Here is a 22,410-nt window from a genome sequence, read left to right on the forward strand (position 1 = left end):
CATTGATTGAAATGTGAATAGGGTCCCTGGGACCCTATTTTACATTGGATTCAATGTAAAAGTCTCCCCAGACCCCAATTTTAACCCCTCAACGCCACCCCACGATTGACGCCAACCCGAAGCGTGGCAAGCGCAGCGAGCCCGCGAGGGGCGGCGATGCGCGTCCTCCGACCTTTTCATACCCCTACTATCCACGTCGGCGTGGAGTTGAGAATATAAAGTGTGGCGAGCGCAGCGAACCACTGAGCCCGAAGCGTGGCGAGGGGACGCGTATACCTGTGAAGTTATACGCATCCGCTCGCCACGCTTCGGGCTCGGTGGCTCGCTGCGCTCGCCACACTTTATATTCTCAACTCCATGCCGACGTGGATATTAGGGGTATGAAAAGGTCGGAGGACATGTACCGCCGCCCCTCGCGGGCTCGCTGCGCTCGCCACGCTTCGGGTTGGCGTCAATCGTGGGGTGCCGTTGAGGGGGTTAAATTTGGGGTCTGGGGAATACTTTACATTGAATCCAATGTAAAATAGGGTCCCAGGGGCCCTATTCACATTTGATTCAATGTAAAAATCGGGTCGATTGCGTCGGTCGCATCGCATGCGATTTGGTCGCATGCGATGCGACCGACGCGATTTTTCCGACACGATCACCCCGATACAAATCGGTGTGGCCGTGCTAGGAAACAAGTACCCCCATTTTAAATACAGGGTCTAAGCAGATTTTTGCTGTGTGATAATACCCTGGGGGTATTATTCCCAGTATAGCCCAGTCTGATGTCAGTGGTGGGTAATTCAGAAATTTGAATCTTTTAAAACTTTTTTAAGCTAAGAAAACTAAATTTACAAGCTATATAAAACTAAAGAATCCAGGCAGATGGGACACCTCTCGCCAAGAGTAGCACCCCTCTTGACCTGTCCTTCATGATTTTAAGTAGAGATCCTAGCATTTTCAGTAGACACATTAATTAAGGCAAAACTAAATAAGTTCTACAAATGTAAATAGTATGTAAGTTGTGTGTAGGGCTGGGCTGCTTCAGGGCATCATAATATAACCCTTGTTTTAGCACTGTATAGTACTCCTATTGTGTGGGATGTGTTCAGCATCCCAGTGGTCTAGATGCCGGTATCCTGACTGCTGCCAGAGACCAGTGCCCGAACCCCAACATCAATGAGCATGCCATAATTAGGTATGCCGGGACGGCTATGGGATAGGCTGGGGAAGGTTAGGGATAGGTCCACAATAGTTATGTTCTCAAAAATAATTCAAATTGATAAAAATGAAAAGAGGTGATACTGCCCAAAGCCACCAATTAGATTATGTCTATCATTTTCTAGGATTCAATCTCTTATATATTTAGCCAGATCTGTCACTCAACCCCTGTGGAGAACATTCCTGTGTAGAACAGTTTCACTTTCATGTGTCTAACGTTCCACCCACTTGACATCACCTCCCCCCGCCCAGCCAGGGCTACAGTACACGCCCACCATCCACCATTACTCCACAGCCACCATCCAACATTACTCCTGCACATCCCTACCCTCTGCCAGGACCCCCGCGACCCCCCTCCCGCGATTCGCGGGACCCCCCGCGACCCCCCCCTCCCGGGATTTGCGGGACCCTCCCGCGATTCGCGGGACCCCCCGCGCCCCCCCCTCCCGCGAATCGCGGGACCCCCGCGCCCCCCCCCTCCCGCGAATCGCGGGACCCCCGCGACCCCCCTCCCGCGATTCGCGGAACCCCCGTGACCCCCCCTCCCGCCATTCGCGGGACCCCGCACCCCCCCTCCCGCGATTCGCGGGACCCCCGCTTTCCACCCTCCCGCGAGTCGCGGGACCCCCGCGACCCCCCCTCCCGTGATTCGCGGGACCCCCGCGAACCACCCCCTCCCGCGATTCGCGGGACCCCCGCGACCCCCCTCCCGCGATTCGCGGGCCCCCCGCGACCACCCCGGTATCCGAACTATTGTTAGACAGCACTTACATCGACAGCCATTACATCGACACCATTAGTTCGACAGCTCAATAGGTCGACATGGTTTTAGGTCAACATACCATTAGGTCGACATGTCATTATGTCGACAGCTCATTAGGTCGACAGCTCATTAGGTCGACAGCTCATTAGGTCGACATGTTTTTAGGTCAACACTGCCATTAGGTCGACATGGGTTTTTTCACTGTTTATTGAGCCGACATGTGCCGACAGGTGGTATTTCATGCCCTACTATCCACTAGGGCGTGGTGGGAGAATAAAATAGTGTGCCGAGCGCAGCAAGGCACCGTGCCCGAAGCATAGCGTGCGGCTGCGGTACACTTCAAACTGTGTCCATGTCGACTGTGTCGACATTTCGGCCAAAAAAAAACAGTGAAAAAACCCATGTCGACCTTTTGACTGTCGACATAGACTCTGTCGACCTAATGGCAGTGTCGACCTAAAAACATGTCGACCTAATGAGCTCTCGACCTAATGAGCTGTCGACCTAATGAGCTGTCGACATAATGACATGTCGACCTAATGGTATGTCGACCTAAAACCATGAACTAATGGTGTCGATGTAATGGCTGTCGATGTAAGTGCTGTCTAATATCCATCCCAGACCCGACCACCCCCTCCCGCGATTCGCTGGACCTCCGCGACCACCCCCTCCCGCGAAACACGGGACCCCCGCGACCCTCCCGCAAATCGCGGGACCCCAGCGACCCCTCCCTCCCGCGAGCCCCCTCCCGCGATTCGCAGGACCCCTGCGACCCCCCCTCCCGGCATTAAAAGGGCCCCCCGCGACCCCCCCTCCCGTGATTCACGGCCCCCCCCCCTACTGTGATTTGCGACCCCCCTCCCGCAATTCGCGCCGCCCCCTCCCGCGATTCACGGAACCCCCCGTAGCGCCCCCCTCCCGCGATTTGCGGGCCCCCTCGGCACTTCTCGCGATTTGCGACCGCCCCCTAATTCACACATTCGGGGACCCCACCTCCCGCGATTCATGCCCCCCTCACGCAATTCACGGCACCCCCCACCCCCCCTTCCTGCGATTCGCAACCCCCCACGACCCCCCTCCCGCGATTCACGAAACCCCCCGTAGCGCCCCCCTCCCGCGATTTGCGGGCCCCCTCGGCACCTCTCGCGATTTGCGACCGCCCCGTAATTCACACATTCGGGGACCCCCCCTCCCGCGATTCATGCCCCCCTCACGCAATTCACGGCATCCCCCATACCCCCCTTCCTGCGATTCGGAACCCCCCACGACCCCCCCTCCAGCGATTCATGGCCCCTCCCGCGATTCACGGACCCCCGCACCACCCCCCTGCGCCCACCCTCCCTTGATTCACGCCCACCTCATGCAATTCACGGCAACCCCCCACACCCCCCCTCCTGCGATTCGCAGCCCCCCACAACCCCCCCCTCCTGCGATTCATGACCCCTCCCGTGATTCACGGACCCCCGCACCACCCCCCCTTGACTCACGGCACCCCACACGCCCCTCCCGCAATTCACGGACCTCCGCAACCCCCCCTCCCGCAATTCACTAACCCCGACAACCCCCCTCCCGCAATTTGCGGACCCCCTTCCCACGATTTAAGCCCCCCCGCGCCCCCGCCCACGATTTGCGGACCCCCTCCCGCTAACCGCGGATCCCCACACACCACCCCCCCTCCCGCAATTTGCAGACCCCCCAGACCCCCTTCCGGCAATTCCACCCCCCAGCGGACCACCGCGGCCCCCGCTCCCGCATTTCACGTACCCCCGTGACAATGGGGGATCCTGTACCACCACAAGCAGGTACCGCCCCTAGGTGGGAAATCCGGCCCTGGCTGCCGCACTGCAGGTTTCCCCACTGCCCTCTGCACCAGCGCCACAACTTTTATCAATGTCTTGCCCACATACCACTATTATACAGCCTCCTGCTCTCATGCACGCTCACTCCCTCCCAGTGGGAGGAGACGCTCACCCACTGCCGGGAGCTGCATACTGTCCCCCACCCTCCTCCAGTTCTAGGGATGCCCATCGACCATCAATGATTTTCAAATAATCGATGGTTTATGGCCGATGTTGAATACTTTTGCCATCAATGTGGGAGGACACTGCCCTGCCTCCTGTTCTCCTGCCCCGTAACTTCCGCCAGTGGAGACCCGCTCACCCTGTGTTGCCCACATTCCCCTATCATGCTTTACCGCCCAGCCTCCTGCTCTCATGCACCCTAACTCCCACCCAGTCGGAGGAGACACTGACTCCTGTATTTCTGTGCTGCCACGCTGGACCCTCACCCACTGGCAGAAGCTGCACAGTGTCCACCACCCTCTTTAGTCCCCCCGTATGCCCACACACCCCTATCACTACCCAGCTTCCTGCTCTCCTGAACCGTAACTTCCACCACTGGGTAATCGCTGACGCTGTGTTGCCCACATACCCCTATTATGCCTCATATCCCAGCCTCCTGCTCTCATGCACCCTAACTCCCACCCAGTAGGAGGAGACACTGACTCAGGGCCACCGTCCGGTACTCCTGTGCTGCCACCCTGGACCCTCACCCACTGCCAGAAGCTGCAATACAGGGCATCTTTCATACAATTCTAACCATATTTCTCACAATACAAATGTTCACAAATTAAGGGGCGTAGCCCCTTACGCCGGTGTGAAGAGCGCCCGTAGGGCGCGATGAATCACCTAGTAAACAATAAATAGACAGAATCCGGTTGGTTTTTTTGGGCAGCACAACCTCTTTCCTCCAATATGGCCCTCAGGTTGGCCCAAACCCCCCCCCCCCAAATCCAGCCATGATTGTATTATGGCTGATGAATGCAACTGGGAAGACAGTGGCCAGGTCAGTCGGTTATGACATGTGCTGGGGCCGACCTTCCCCACTTCATCCCTCGGCCCAATGGTATATGGCCACTAGATCTACAAGAAGGTCGACAAGCACAAGCACCTGTAAGTCGACATGGCTGAAGGTCGACGTGACTGATTGTTGACATGCAGGAAGGTTGACAGGCATTAGGTTGACATGGGGATTTTCACTTTTGTTTTGAGTCATGTACCGACAAGTTGTGATTTCATGCTCCACCATCCACTTGTGTGTCGAGCGTAGCAGGACACCGTGTCCAAAGCATGGCGAGCGCAGCATCGAGGGGATGCGGTGCTACATTTCAGTGTCCATGGCGACTGTGTCAACATTCGGGACAAAAAAGGTGGAAAAAAAACAATGTCGACCTTTTGACTGTCGACCTAATGAATGTCGACCTAATGACCCTGTCGACCTAACCCATATTGACCTTCCTGCATGTCGACCTTCATGCATGTCTGTCCAATGATTCATACCCGGCCCAATTGAGGCCAATTCAGCTGTGAAATATCTTACGTGAAATTATTTTTTTCTTGGTGTGCTTTGTAAAACTTAATTACGTTAATAATGACCTTTTATGTGCTAAGCCATTACTGTAATGAAATAAAACATCTTCCCGCACGAGTAAGGGTTCTTGTAGAATAAGCGTAACAGCAGGACTCATAGGTTGTTCTGCAAAACAAAGGTAAGCAAAATGCATCGCCGGCCACCAATTATATACATAAGTGAGTTTATATATACAGCATACCTCCCAACAGACCCGATTTTAGCGGGATAGTCCCGATTATCAGGGCCTGTCCCGCTGTCCCTCCCACGGCCAGCAGTGTCCCGCGGTGAGGGGGCTGTTGGGAGTCCCCCCTGTCGGCTGCTAAGCAGCGGGGAATAAACGCTGTGCGCATGAGCACAACGTCTATGCTATCAGCCAGGGGGCTGGGGGCATGGCTAGAGGCTCACAGAGCCTCTGGGTCATGCCCCTATAGCGTCAAAATGGGGGCGTGGCTGCGCGGAAGAGTTGCGTGTATAGGTCACGCCCCCCGAAATTAGGCCACGCCCCCGGAAATTTCGGCGCGTCTGCGGCGCGCATCAGCAGGGTCCCAGCTCCTAATCCGGCAAAGTTGGGAGGTATGTATACAGTATATGCCATAAGCCTATACTGTTTCAGCACATTTTAAAGGTCATGATCCATGTCACCACTGAAACAATTTTAGGGATATAGGGGGACCGAGCATGTGTAGTAGCACCCCTTAAACCTGTATGTAGCAAGACGACAAAGGAGCTCCATGTTCCATGCATTCCGTGCAGTGGAGTAGCCTTTGGTACTGCTCATATGTGTTTTATGTAGTTTACCTATTCAAGTTCAGTATGATTACCCAATGTTCACAATACCGACAAGCACTGGCAGACAGTCAAAATACAGACATGTTCAAAATGCAGACATTCATTATGCTGACATGATCAAGATGCTGACACGGTCAAAATACCAACATTTAAAATGCAAACATGTCAAATGTTGACGTTGTTGTTTTTTTGTGTCTATATCGATATAGGTTTCTGTATATACAGTATGATAGTTTGCACGCTTTTGGTTACAAGCTCATTCATTATTATGGGTTTGATGGTGCCTCACCTAATATTTACTAAAGTCAGAACACCAGGGCCGTCTTTTCGTATGGGCTTAATGGGCACTTGCCCAGGGGCCCAAGGTGTATAAGGGCCCTATGCTGATAGCTGAGGATCCCCTTTTTCGAGGGATACCAGTATTTTGAAAATCGGCCCTGGGGAACTGGAGATATCCAACTTCAAAGCAGCAGTCCACATCCGACCTGTTAATTGCAATTCACAGTCATATTTCTCAGGTTCTCTCTGACTTAGAGTTTTTCTGAGAGTATATTCCAAAAGCTGGGACTCTCCCCTTTCTGGCAACACTAGCAGGTTGTCTCTATCATGCCCAGAACCAGAGATATCAGCCTTCCAGCAGCCGGTCCCTGCTCCAGCTCCAAACGTCTGGTGTACAGTTTTATATATTTGTCAATGGATTGCTCTGGCTCCTGATCTCTGATCCCCAAGTCCCCAGCACCTCCTGAAAGCTGGGACTCTAGGTTTTTATACTATTGAAGGCTAAGAAATCTAATTCCAGATAATGGAGATATCTGCAGTCAAACAAGCTGCCCTTCCACCGGAAAATGACGAATATTAAGCCCACTCCATTATCCAACCCTCCCCTGTGTATAAAACACCCCCTACCTCCCTGGAAGTCATTTACAAGGGACCCTTCATACAGCTCAGTGCCCCCTTCCACACGTTAGTGTTCTCCCTCCCACTACCTGTGCAGTAAAGGAGTAATTAGCAGAAGTTACTGCTCCAGGTCCTACATGTTGAGCAGAAGATAGAGCACCCCCTGCCACCCGTGGGACATCAAAGCTGCTGCTGATAGCACCCCCCACCCCTAGGAGGGGATAATGGGTAAGGGCCCCAGTGCATTGCTTTGCCCAGGGGCCCACACTGCTGTTAAGATGGCCCTGCAGAACACTGGCATTTTCCTTTGGGAACCTGTGTCATCTTCAGTAAGTGTTGGCAGGGCCACCAAGAGGGGGGGGGGGGGGGTACTATTTACCCGGTCCCAGGCTTGCAGGAGGGGCCTGGAGGGGGCCCTGGTCTGACCCCCCCCCCCTTTCCCCTCCTGGGCAGCACACACTTACAGCATGTGCTGTGCTGACAGCAGGCTCAGCATGAGCTGAAGTTCTCACTGACAGCGTGAGAGTTCATGCTGAGAATGCTGTCAGCACAGCACATGCTGTAGGTATGTGCTGCTGCTGCTGCTGCTGCTGCTAAGGGGGGTGACAATAACATTCCCCTCTTGACTTTAAAGTGTGTTTTCACCCCCCCTAAATGGTTTGAGGGCATGGCCTAATCGCAGTAGCTGGCCACGCCTCCCACAGTTCGGATACAGCCCCAACATTTTACCGGGGCCCGGCATACCTCTCGGCTGCCCTGAGTGTTGGTTCCTGGAGTGCCGTTCCTGTGGGAAGCAGGACTGGGTCTTCCCCCACCAGCTCTTCCCCCCCCCCCCCCCCCCCCCCCCGAGTGGCAGTGCACATGTGTAAAACTCAGGTCAAGCTTGAGCACCAACACTGCCAGGTAGTAGCAGACTCATCTTTGGTAAATATTACACAGGTGGCTGCTTATCTGAGCACCTCAGCAATATTCAATTGCTCCAATATATTTAGAATCCACCAGCAGGAACTGGATACATAATTATTGGAGGCCATCAGTCCTGAATGCACAGACCCCCTAAAGTGGATTTAGTTTACAATATCAAGAACTCAAAACAGGTGCATCATTCATTTAGTCGGACAAGCACTGAGAATTCAAATATATATAATTATCAGCATATGCTAATGTCTGGACATGTTCTAATCCAGATGGCCCATTATTAATGCCATGTCGTTTACCATCATTATCAGATTAGCTGCCATCTCTAATCACAGCCAAAAGCATAAATGACTACATTGTATGTGTGTGTAATGGTTTTGTGAGCAAATAGGGGTTCCCTTCTCTGAACGCAAACACAGTAATATTCACTTCTCAAACTTAAAACATTTTAAAAACATTATATAGCCACTTACACTTACACTCAAACAGGCAACACTAAATGTTCCTGTTTTTTTCACAATATTTTGCTCAGTGTTCATTTTTCAGGCAGTTTAATCAATGGCTGTTTCTTTCGCAGGAAAATCAACCTGTTTTTGTGCAAAAACACACAAGATCTGGGATAAGTCAGTGGATCTATGTGTTTTCATAATCGGAAGAAACAGCACTTATCAGCGATTTCCTCTCTCCTGCTTACGGCAAGTGAAACAAAATCCCAGATAATGACAGCTATCGGGGCTGGGCAAAGGCTTTCCGTCACCATAGGCAAAACTTTAGCCTACTGCCCATCATGCACTGCCACCAATATCCACTTTCCAGCCCCTCGAGTGAAAATGTGGAAGTGGCGTTTTAGAAGTTCGACAGCTGCCAACTGTAATAAGCAAAACAAGGATGTCTTCCCCAGAGGCATCCTTAATTTTGTGGTAGGAAGATTCGGCAGCTCCCCCCCAGATACCAGTGCTCTGGGCAGCGGGCGGCCAAATGGTAGGGCTGGCCACTTGGGGCCTTATTTTGGTTCATTCTTTCTGACAAAATCCTTCTTAGATGGACAAAACCATGTGCACTGCAGGTGGGGCAGATGTAACATGTGCAGAGAGAATTAGATTTGGGTGGGGTTTTACTTCAAAGTGAGATCTATATTGCAGTGTAAAAATAAAGCAGTCAGTATTTTCCCTGCACAGAAACAAAATTACTCACCCAAATCTAATTCTCTCTGCACAAGTAACATGTGCCCCCCCTGCAGTGCACATGGTTTTGTTCATCTAAGAAGGATTTTGTCAGAAAGAATGAACCAAAATAAGGCCCTTGGAGAGGAGATGTAAGAAGTAGGAAAGTATTGTCTGATGTCCTCAAACCATCCAAGTGGAATTTCAAACATATCAAAGAAATTGAGTATTTGTACAGAGATGCTATTTTCAGGAGTGTATACAATTACAGAATAAGAGGAATTACAATTACAATGCTATACGTTTCTGTGGCCTATTCAACATTGGAGGCATTGATGAGCATCCAAGCTGCCACAAGTTGAGGCGGGGGATACTTAATTACCGAAGCAATTTAGCAACATAGCAGTATCAGTGCTGCTTCCCATCCTCACTGCCAGCTTCTGTGCATGTGTAACCCGAGGGCATTGGCCTAGCAGGTACGAGGTCGTACTCCCATTCCACGTCAATAGTTCTGCCATAAGATATTAAAAAGTTGAGAGAGCCTACAGAGATAAGCATACATTTGTTGGACCTCTACTTATTGTCGATCATCTATATATATATATATATATATGTCTAGTGTGTGTCCGCGTATCACTGAAACGATGCCATTGGTTGGCAGCACGTAAAACTACATCTAGCTTTCAAAGCATTTGCTTCAGGCGGGATTACTAGTACAGGTTGAGAATCCCTTATCCGAAATGCTCGGGACGACGAGCATTCCGGATAAGGGAATATTCCGGTTTTTGGAATAATTTTTTTTTAGCCATACTTACCTGCCCCTGGTGGGTCCCCGATGGTCCCTCGGCTTCCATGGAGTCCTCCGGCGTCCACGGCAGGCCACCAGCACCATCTCCGGCGTCTCCAGCGGTCCCAGGAGTGCTTTGCGCAAGTTCCCAGGCGCGCCGGTGTCGTCACCGGCGCGCACTCGCGCAAAGCACTCCTGGGACCGCTGGAGACGCCGGAGAGGATGCTGAAGGCCTGCTATGGACGCCGGAGGACTTGGTAAGTATTAAAAGAGGGTTGGGGGGGATTTTTTGAATTATTCCAAAAAACCACGGTTTTTGGAATAATTCGGATACGGGATGCCCGGATACGGGATACCCGACCTGTCATAGGCGTGCGCAGCACATTTCATTAGGGGGTGCACATTTCATTAGGGGGTGTCTTACACGCCCATTGGGTGTGTCTAAAACCACCAATCAGCCGTGTCTACCATCAGCTATTTGCACTTGCTACAATATAAAACATCTCTCAGCCGCACCATAATCTTCTGCCTAGTTCAGTTTTAATCTTCTAATTACTCTGTGTAACAGTACATGCAAATAGTCATAAACATATATGGATGACGCAGGTGTGTAGTTATATGACAATGGTCTATTACAATTAACAATGCAAAACACACATACTTGATTGATGGGCGCTTGTTTAAATGGAATACCAGCACTAAAAAGCAAAAGTATATAAGGGTGGGCACAGCATTAGGGGGTGCCTGTGCACCTCTAACACTCTATGTGCGCACACCTATGCGACCTGTATATCATAAACTGCCTGAAACTTTGTTTCTAGATTTGAATTTTCTTTTCTTTTTTTTTATATTGGTAGTATCGGCCATTTAAATTGTTGTGAGCAGAATACTGGTATGAAAATGTATCAGACAATGAAAGGTTATTTCTTAGAAAATATGGAATTGTATTATAGGACAGCTGTATCAAGCTTCAAAAAAGTGATACAATGGAGAGTGATAAACTCAGCCAATCAGCTCCTACTTGTCATTTTTCAAACCCAGCCTGTAACGTGGCAGTTGAATGGCTGGTGGCTTATCACTCTCCATTGTATCACTTTTGAAGCTTGATACATCTGTCACCAAAATGCTGATTAGTGCAGAACCTGGCAATAAACCTAATCTCGTGTGAAATCTTTGTTACCAATGTTACACACGCCACAGATCCGACATACTTTCACAGACAGGCTTTGTAAATCTAGTGATTTCAGTCACTGGAAAACAGAAGATACACCTGGAAAAGAGAATGAACAAATGACAGTGTAAACTAAAGGATTTTCTTTCATCCGCCTCACAGCTGGGACAAATTAATCAGGTTATATGCTGTGTTTCTAGGCAAACCTTGGGAGGACGCTTAGCATCTGATAGCGGTAGTGTATTTGCATGATGTAAGCGTATAATTCCTGGCCTGAATTTAGCATATTAAGGCAGAAACATCAAGATTCGGTTTAGAACAACATTTATACAGATGTATATTTAACTCCTAAATTGCTAGCTTGTGCTTTACTGAATCAAACATTAAATAGTACATACATTTAGGACAGTACATACAAGGCTACTCGTTCTCACTCATTGAGGTCAATTTACTGAAGCTTCTAAAAACTAAGATGTGATGTTGCCCATAGCAATCAATCAGATTCTGTCTATCGGACGCTCCGATATAGCGGGTGGTGTGCCAACGCACGTGGACGCGCGAGAGTCTCAGTCGCTCGCATGTTCATTGCTGGGAATGGGGTGCACAAGCGTCGGAGACACATTCCCGCCAGAATCCCCGTCATAGCATGGCGATTGGCACGCTGGGGCTGTAGATGATTGCCGCTTTAAAAAAACTGGAGATTTCTTCCCAAATCTCTCACTTTCTGAATCTCTCATCCTATTAAATCTCACACTAGGACACATTGTATTTTGTGTGATACTTGAGCACTTCCATTAACCCCTCTCCACCACATTAGGTGGAGATGTATCAAGCCTCGGAGAGAGCTACAAAGGAAAAGTTGCGCAGAGTAACCAATCAGCTTCTGTTAGTCTATGCTGCCACGTTAAGAAGTGTGATGCTAGTGTAACCTATTCTTCATAAAGCTAGAAGCATAATACTTATGCATGACATTGTTACAATGCATAGTCTGCTCTTCTTCATACTAGAAGCACCATAAGCAGTGTATGACATTTTTGCACATCGTTACCCGACATTGATCATCGCGGGGGGGGGACTCGCGGGGGGTGCCACGAATTGCGGAGGGGGGGGTTGTGGGGGACCCGCGAATGGCGGGAGGGGTGTCGCGGGTGTTGGGGGGGGGGGGTTTGCTGGCAAAGGGGGGGGGGGTGCAGGAGTAATGGTGGATGGCGGCTGTGGAGTAATGGTGGATGGTGGGCGTGTACCGTAGCCCTGGCTGGGCGGGGGAGGTTATGTCAAGGGGGTGGGGTGTGTAGAACTTTATACACATAGAACACTTTTCCCTGGGGTGGGGGGGTGGGTTTGTGTATCCCACTGGGCGGGAACGTTATATACACAGGGGATGAGTGACAGATCTGGCTAAATATATAAGAGATAAATACATGTCTAGTGTTGGTGTGTCACCAAAACACTGCCAACTGTTGGCAGCGAGTGAAACTACATCTCTTTTATTCTCACATTAGCTACCTTACTAGCGTTCGAAGCATTTATAGTACATATTGTAGTCTGGAAATGGTGGAGCAGTTTCCACATTGTTTCTGATATAAAACAGTTTGATAGACACAGCAATCTTTGTTACACATTGGAGTTAGTTCAGTTAAGGCAGTGGTGTCAAACTCATGGCCCTCCAGCTGTTGTGGAACTACACATCCCAGCATGCCCTGCCACAGATTTTATATGATGGATTGTTAAAACTGTGGCAGGCATGCTGGGACATGTAGTTCCACAACAGCTGTGGGGCCATGAGTTTGACACCACTGAGTTAAGGGCAAAGGGGGCGATTCACCATTGCAATGGCACATAAACACTGGCAACGGCACCCAAAACCACCCTTGGCGGGCATCATTTTGCACTGCACTTGCTGAATTTTGTATGCAGCCCAATAGGGTTACAAAGAAGGGTACATATGTAGTAGACGGGCGCCCAATTGGCATAGGTACGGCAACTTAGGAAAATCGCATCGCATCGCATGGGCCATTTTAAGGGCCGTGCAATGCGATTTTCCTATGTGATTTATTCACTGCTCTCTTAGCCCTGGGGGATCGCATCGCATCGCACCTCCCGCAAAATCGCATTGCATCGCATGTGATTTTATAGGGTGTACGATGCCATGACATTAGCTATACAATAATATCATTGTATGACATACAATGAGGTTTTATGCACCTCCCCCCCCCCCCCACTATCCACGCCACCCCCGAAGCGTGGCGAGCAGCGGAGGAACGCGTCCTCCGACCTTTTCATACCCCTATGTAAAGATTCCTTGTATTCTGTGGCCCCTCACGGGGCTCGCTGCGCTCGCCACACTGTATAAAATCAACTTCACGATGACGTGGATAGTAGGGGTATGAAAAGGTCGGAGGACGCGTTCCGCCACCCCTCGCGGGGCTCGCTGCGCTTGCCACGCTTCAGGGGGGCGTAGACAGTGGGGGGGGGTGCCTAAAACTTAATTGTATGTCATACAATTTCATACAATGTCATACAATGATATTATTGTATAGCTAATGTAATGGCATCGTACACCCTATAAAATCGCATGCGATCGCATGTGATTTTGTGGGAGGTGCGATGCGATCCCCGGGGCTAAAGGTGCCCATACACGTTACAATTATTGTATACAATATTGTATACAATATCGCATCTCATTGCATATCGGTTTTGCGATAAGAAGAGATCTAGTACAAAAAGTATGTGCTGCACATACTTTTTGTACTAGATCTCATCTCATCTGATCTCATCGCAAAACCGATATGCAATGAGATGCGATATTGTATACAATATTGTATACAATAATTGTAACGTGTATGGGCACCTTAAGAGAGCAGTGAATAAATTACATAGGAAAATCGCATTGCACGGCCCTTAAAATGGCCCATGCGATGCGATGCGATGCAATGCGATTTTCCTACGCAGAATAAATTGCTTAGTGGGCGCCCATCTACTACATAAGTACCCAAAGAAGACTTAGCAGTTACGGGGATACCAATGGTATCCTGCCACACTTACTCTAGGGGGTAAGAACATCACACCGAATTCAACTGACCCCATTTAACACACACACTATATAGACCAATGCAGTGTCCCTCTTTTTCTACTGAAGTGAACTATAACATAGGGGGTTATTCTAGTCCATTCTTTCTGACAAAATCCTTCTTAGATGGACAAAACCATGTGCACTGCGGGTGGGGCAGATGTAACTTGTGCAGAGAGAATTAGATTTGGGTGGGGTTTTTCTTCAAAGTAAGATCTATATTGAAGTGTAAAATCATGCAGTCAGTATTTTCCCTGCACAGAAACAAAATAACTCACCCAAATCTAATTCTCTTTGCACATTTTACATCTGCCCCCCTGCAGTGCACATGGTTTTGTCCATCTAAGAAGGATTTTGTCAGAAAGAATGAACTAGAATAAACCCCATTTTGTGTGATTGGACATTTCCACTATAGAAATAACACTTTCTACTATAGAAAGAACACTAGAGTCTGCTCCATCTGTGATTTCTGGCAATGGGCTCCAAATATTTTTTTTGTTTTCTTAATCGCACTTATTCGCACCACTGAACTTGCAAACATGGATTTGAAAGCTCTCTTTTTTCACCTGGTAGTTAAAAACCCACATTAATAAGTTAAAAAAGCAAAACATTCACATCCACATGCATACTGAAAAATTATCTATATTGTATCCCCAATGTCTCAGGGAAGAGTTTGATAATACAATGCACAGCCAAAGCAATTCGGGAACATATATTTTTTTTTACGGAAAAAAACAGTAAAAAACAAATTACACTTTTTATTGGCTAACAGATAATAATGACCAAATTCTGTATCTCTGGTGACTGCTGATAAACATAAGACTGTGAATACTGTAATTCCCATGCATATACATTGCAAGAAGACTCAGAGCACAGCCTTAACTAAGTTTCAAGAACTTTTATAAATCATCAGGAAAAGCATTTTACCCCATATTCTGTCTATTTCGAATGTGAGCAACTTTAGAACACAGAGGAAAATGAGGAATTGGACATTCATGCATTTGCAATGTGAATTGATTCCATTCTATAATGCATAAATATTGAATTTTAGCAATTCCAATACAAAAAATAAGAATAGCATTTTAATAGAATGCACTTACCAATTTATGAAAATCAAATGCTTCTCTCCAATATTGGGATACAACTTTCTTATCATTTCCCAAGTAAACGCAGAATAATGTAAAGATAAATGCCTGGAATCTAATTCCTTGTTAATCCATGTGTGTGCTCAGCCAGTAACAAGGACATAGAACTGTGACAACCCTTAAACTACTAAGTAAGACAAGGAAAAATATTGTAGGGAAAATAAGGCAAACACTGTTCTTCAGAGCGACTTGCAGGCAGCCCAAGGGCTGATTCTTCTGAATGTATTTTTACTGTGTGTGTCTGTGTGTAACATTCCTCTGGCTGTGATAAGATGTGTGCTGCCACCTGCTGGCTGAATCGTATTATTGCGATCTGTTCGAGTATTTCAATTTCCATGATAATGACATTGGCAGTCTGTGACCCGCAGACTATTAAACTCCACACTGCTTCTGTTATTTACTTATGGCACAAGAACAGATATGCATTCGGTTTGATTTTGCAAATGAAGCTCTGTGTTGCAAATGAGGCTTTTCTGCCTGGCAGGAGAGAGAAGTAATTAGATGTTTCTCTGATTTATTTTTGGAGGCACATTTATTTCTAAAATATTGTCTGAATAAGGTACTGTGTACTGCAGTCATAGGTGCCGATTTATGTTTTTGCTGGTGGGTGCTCAGGCCAAAAATATAGAGGAGTGGCTTCATGGGGAAGGGGTGTGGCCACAAAATGATACCAATTTATATTATGGAGCACAGTTGTCTCCAATAATCAAATTACGGCAACAGAGTTCCACATACATAAATGCCCCCACAGTTTAGGGACATAAATGCCCCCACAGTGCAGGTACTCCGCGGACAGAATACACTCTTCCCGGCATACTGTTTCCCAGGTGGCGGGTCCGGCGATGTTGGTGCTGCAGCTGCAAATTAGCAAGTTAATATGGCGGCCCGGCAGCGGGATTCGTGCCCGTGGGTGCTCATCAATTTCCGTGGGTGCTCGGGCCCTTGAGCCCCCACAGAATCGGCACCTATGACTGCAGTCATGTGTCCAGCCGAGCCTACAATCAAAACATTTTGGTATCAGAAAAGCAAGACAACCTGCTTTCTGAAAAGGGTTGTATCTGTGTGTAGTTTACATGTCCACCATGTGCTTTTGCATGGGTATCCTCCAGGTGCTCAATCTTAGGGATGGCCATTGATCATCAATGATTACAAATAATTGATGCTTAATGGTCAATGACAAATAGTTTTGCCATCTATGGTTCACCACCATCGATGGCAGACAGTCCCCAATGGTTGTTTTTTTCTACTTAATGTTGGGTTGTTGGTTTTTTTCTGAGTGTGGAGCCTAGCTCCGTCCCCTAATGGACCTGCAGAGCCCCACCCCCTTTCTCTGATTGGCAGACAGCTTAGTAAGCCATAGAGCAGTAGATTAAACCAACAATCATTTTATACCAATGAGGTTAACCACCGATGGTACCATGGATGGCGATTCAACTCACTGATGGCCACCGCTAATCAGTCTTCCTCCCATGCATCAAAACCAAATATAACAGCAGGTTAGCTCCAGTGTCTGAGCTGCTATATAAACTGTTTGCACTAATTTTTAGGGGAGACCCACAAATATCAAGTATCCCCCAAATCTTACATGGGAAGCAGCCCCATAGGCTGCAGAAGACCACATAAGCTTGACCCATCAGCTCCAGTAACACCATACGTAGACATTGCAGAAATGAATGGGAGCAGGTTCCCTCGGAACCCTCTCCAGGTAAAGGCTGCTGAACATGTGCAGTCAGCAGATCACATATGCACAGCAGTGCTGTGAGGTCCAAGATGACCGTTGAAGTAATTACTAATATGATCATTTCTCTTTTAGCACATATATATATATATATATATATATATTTAGAATATAGATGTTCTTTTTAGTACAACCAAAATTCACTTGGGTAACATTTAATACCCTGAGCCATAATGTCATACCTCCAACTGTCCCGTTTTCCGCAGGAACGTCCCAGTTTTTGAATGACATTCCAGGCATCCTGCCCAGGGGCACACCAGTGTCCCGCGGTGGGCGCGAGTAATTGGGAGTCCCCCCAGCCTGAAGGGAATAGACGCTGAGCAAATGCGCATAGCGTCCATTCAGTGATGCAGAGGGGCAAAAAGCGGAGGCATGGCTGGAGGACTCGACATTCCGTGAGGCCACACCCCCTTTACATAGGCCATACCCCTTTTTCGGGCAAGAGAGTATTCCGATTAGCGAGACACAGATGTTAGGAGGTATGTAATGTCCATTGCTTGCCTTAACCTTTTGATTGCCAAAATCTCTGTGAGAGACGTTCATAATATCCGCTAAAAATGCCAGCGCCGCTCACACTTGTTATATAAATTCAAATAGAAAATGTTGTGTAAAAAAAAGTTTATATTTCCTATGTAAAGTAACAGTACAGGTCGTTATGATGAATAAAAATGTTTGCTTGGCAATTTTCACACCTATTTGGATAAATTCACTTGGAACTCAAAGGGTTAATCCACGACACACATCAGCACATGTGGGAGGCCATTCATTAATAAAAAAAATAATTGCTTTCACAGTTGGAACCAGTACAGGTCATACAGCGCATACAGTAGGAACTGGTTTCTGGGTTTTAAAATGAATCATTTTTATTTCTGTTTTTACATTTGAGGAAATATCCTATTAGATGTATTCGATGTGGACTTCCAGGCGAAGCTATTTACCATGCTCAGCCAAGCCGCATTACATGAAGGACCTCACAATGACATTCATATATTCCCATCAGGTTTCACCTATCTTCCATTATCTCTCCCCACTCTCAGCCCCATCAAGTTGCCTTTCTATTCCTACTGCCTTGATATAAACACGTTTACAGCTGAAAGTACATGCTAAGCATCGCATCCAATGTCGCCACATGATGTGTGAGATTATTCATAGTTCATAAAGGCCCCTTTACACTAAAGTGAATAGTACCCAATCCACATCTCTGCCACCTTTGTGCGACATCACAAAGACTGATCGCAGATATTCTCCTCTTATCTTCTTATTGCTGGAATGGTTGCAGGATGATTCCACAAGCCATGTCCTGCACCAGCTAATAATGTTATTTTGCTTTTCCATTAATGTTTACTACCTTGAAGCAATGGAAATACACGATGACGCACTCTACTTAAAAAAGCAGTTAAACTGCCTTGTTATTGTTATCGATAGCACACATCCCAAACGCGTTTGTGCAGTCGCAGTTGCAACTTCAGATGCACGCATGTAGAAGTACATTGAAAATGTATTGGGCATTCTGTGGCAGTGACTGGGAGGAGGAAATTCAGATTCACGAAGATGGACCATCTTATGGACAGTGACAGGTACTGCCCATGGGCTGCAGCACCAAGCACACACAGTACGGGGAGCCAGACAAGTTTGGCTTGTCTATCAGCCTGCCCCCAAAAGCTCTTGTGAAACTAGCCAATGGGAGTCTGGGGGCAGGTTTATAGAAATTAGACAAGCTGCATGCTGTGCCCTGTGAAACACAGTGGCGCTGCTGATCCCCAAGTAAGGCAGCCAGCACAAACTTTATATACAGCATTGCATGTATTTTTATATGTGCTGACCAGCTTCACCTTGCACTCTGTGATCAGTGCTGCAGCCCAGGGTCTGCCGCGTCCAATGTTCATAGCCATGTAGATGTGTTTGCATACACAGGTATATTTGACCATCTTTGGACATTAAGGGCCAGATATAATGATGCCACTTGGCGGTTTTTTTAAAGGGGCAATCATTTACAAGGCATGGGTTTGCCCCTTTTAAAAAACATCCGAAAAATATAAATCCCGAACAGCCACCAAAAGTGGGAATATCAGTCATTGAACATTCGGAGCCACGGCTGTGCACAGGGAAAGGGCTTTATAGAATAATTAAGGACTGACATATATGTTATTTTAATGCATAATACACTTTAGAAGCTTACACAGTCGTTACATGGAGCTTTTTTTATATCCATCTCAAAAATATCTAGATTTAAGTTCCAATTTCCTAGTTGTTGTTTTTTTTAGCTTCACAGTGAGGCTCAGGATCGGCAATCAAGTATTCCATGACTTACAATGAAATTTAACGAGAAGCAGACATTGCCACCATTCTGCAGCTTCATCCTCAGCGAGCCAGAACTCCGTGCAGTGGAAGTGGGGAAGATAAAGAAATAACGTCATCACGTGGAGGCAGATAAAAGGGGACATTTCTCCTCTGCCAGCATTGCTGAGAAATATGGATTGGGGTTTATTTTAGTCTGTTTTCCCGAATCTGTATCTCAGACAGTCCAGACACTCAGAAAGCTACAAATGAGTTTCATATATTCTTCAGATGTGAGCAGCAAACTTGTTCTTGTGAATAAATAGCTTCGAAACCAAAGAGTGACTTTCCTACGTCTACAGAAATTACAGGAATGTCCTTGTTGGAACGTCGGACGTTTTACAAAATGCTAAAGAATAATAATAATAATAATAATAATAATAATAATAATAATAATAATACTTCTAGTACTGGTAGTATTATTACAGAAATGACTCTTTCACTCTTATGGCCAGATGTATCAAGCTTCAAAAAGTGATAAAATGGAGAGTGATAAACAGCCAGCCAATCAGCTGCTACCTGTCATTTTTCAAAGCCAGCCTGATTGGCTGGCTGTATATCACTCTCCATTTTATCACTTTTTGAAGCTTGATGCATCTGGCCCCCAGTCTGTGACATGACAGATAGGAACTGATTGGCTGGTTGTTTATCACTCTCCATTTTATCACTTTTTGAACCTGGCCCTAAGGGGTACATTTACTAAGATGGTTGTTCTATTTAAAATGGGATGTTGCCCATAGCAACCAGATACTAAACAGTAATTTACTAAGAAACGTGTTTAAAAATACAGAGCAAACAGGCAGGGGCCTGTGTTTCTATGAGCATGCCCATAACAGGCTGTGGGTCCACTCCAGAATGCCCACCACCAACTGTCAGTCACCCAGCATATGGCCATTGAAGGCTACCCTTCGCACAGCCATACCCAAGGGGACCCAGTGCATGCGCACAGTATACAGTGAGCGGTTTATCGATGTTTGGGTGGGCTGCGAATTCTCAGACCTCCGGACAGGTCTGCAACGGACTCACAGTCATAGAACAGAGTTGCGGTTGCAGAAATGTATGGTGTATTCCTGGATGGCAATGTGAGTGTTTCAGTGGTGCGACTGATGTGAATCTAATGACGGACCAAGTGGTATTTTAGCAGGGATGCATACAGGTGACTGGCTTGGGGGATGCCAGCTGTCAGAATATACATGCAATGACACACTATGGGGGGATTCAATGTGTGCCAATATTGGCACACAATTATTCAATGCGACCTTTTGAACCGCACTAAAGGCATGCAGATTCAATTTTTTTTTTTTAAGTCGAATCTGCATTTGTCTAAAACAGATGCTGCTATGTCGAATCTGCTCAATTTTCTAAAAATTCGGGTCCGTTTTCAACAATCCACTACGTGAATATTGAATTATAACTGTAAAATTGGAAAACGGACAATATTTTTCGACTGTCAGAAACGTTCCGACAGTCAGAATCAAGACTGAACACCCATCTAGGGGGTAAGTTTACTAAAGCTTCTAAAACTGAAAAGTGGTGATATTGCCCATAGCAACCAATCAGATTGTGTCTATCATGTCTCTGATGCGTCCTAGAAAATGATAGACATTCATTTTTAGAAGCTTTCGTAAATGTACCCCTAGTTCAACTTCTGATATGGCTGTTAGTTTAGTTTTTTTTTTAACTTAACTTTTATTATTTATTTAATTGCAAGAATAAAATGGACATACTAAAACACACTCAACATGAAACATAAAGATGTGGATGATATGTAGTATTAAGAAAATGTACTACACACTCATGCAATTTTAGAGTTAAGAATATTGCACAATTAACGATAATATTATGAAGGTGCACACTCTAAACAACAAAAAAAGATCTATGTTATTTTTGATAGCAGTCAATAGCAATATATGCAAAATAATTTCCTCTGTTAACCACAATTATTCAAGAGTAAACAAACAGTGTTTGTCAATCTTAAAACAAACAATTAGGGTGATCATTTCAATATAACTCCTGAGGAAGCCGCTGATCGCAAGAATAGGCGGAGAAACGCGCAGAGGGATACGGGGAACGTTCTGGCAGCACAAAGACCGGTACCAGTGTTTCTTCCTTGACAGGACCGCAGCAATCTGGATAAAGTACCAGCGGTCAGGGAATATCATTGGGGACTGGCAGCCGAACCCCCATCTGCAAGTATTTACTAACAAACTAAAAACCACTAATATGTGCACATGAGTGGGGGACTGTGACTTTTATTTAACATCAAGTTGGATACAAAAATCTACAATACTAACTTGTCACAAGAACAGCATGCATGCACCCAACCCTCCTAATTTAGTATAATACAGGGGAATTGTATGTTTCATGTGTGTGAGTCTTGTCTTTGTTGCTGGCCACAACAGTATTAACACTGTATTTTAATAAATATTTTTATATTATTTTGCACAAGCGCTGCTCAAATTTTTCTTTTGTTTGCTCATTCAATATAACCTTGTTGCTTCTGATCAAACAATTACTGGATGATATAGGCCTGTGTATAGAATTGTACTACAGTGAACTGCAACTTTGTATATTATATTTTTGGCAAATGCTTATGAACAATGTAGCAGTTTTGCTATGTAAGCTGCTAGTTCACAGTTTTTAGGTACACGAGGTTATTATGAATGATTGATGTAGAAAAACGCTGGATTAATTACTAATCAATTTAAGATAATTGTTTCTAATAGTGGTATCAAACAGATATTTTTACATAACAGAAGAGCAAAGAGATAGACTATTCTTCTATATATGGGTATTCACGGTATAATTAACGTTCTGCGGCTCTACCTTAATTTCCAAGAGTGAAATATATCTAGCTAGTATGACCAAAAAGCATGTTATGCTGCGTTCTCATTGCCGCCCCTGCAAAATCCCGGGTTTTTCTTGCTGGATTTTTGGCAGGGCACAGAGCTTCTCAGCTCAACAGACCCCCTTGATACTGCACCTCAAACCCAGGAATGTCCCATGTCTGCCCCT

General features: G+C 46.6%; 1 protein-coding gene across 1 annotated transcript in view; it reads right to left on the reverse strand.

Annotated features, from left to right (window-relative positions):
* The window catches only part of HTR1F (5-hydroxytryptamine receptor 1F), a 227,084-nt gene extending 211,564 nt beyond the window's left edge, over window positions 1-15,520 (reverse strand). Inside the window, exon 1 of the mRNA XM_083171931.1 lies at window positions 15,276-15,520. The gene's annotated coding sequence lies outside the window, so the exon portion shown is untranslated. The remainder of the gene's footprint in view (window positions 1-15,275) is intronic.
* Window positions 15,521-22,410: the final 6,890 nt, after the last annotated feature.

The sequence above is a fragment of the Crinia signifera genome, chromosome 2 (assembly GCF_055691185.1).
Source record: "Crinia signifera chromosome 2, ASM5569118v1, whole genome shotgun sequence".
Lineage (NCBI taxonomy): Eukaryota > Metazoa > Chordata > Amphibia > Anura > Myobatrachidae > Crinia > Crinia signifera.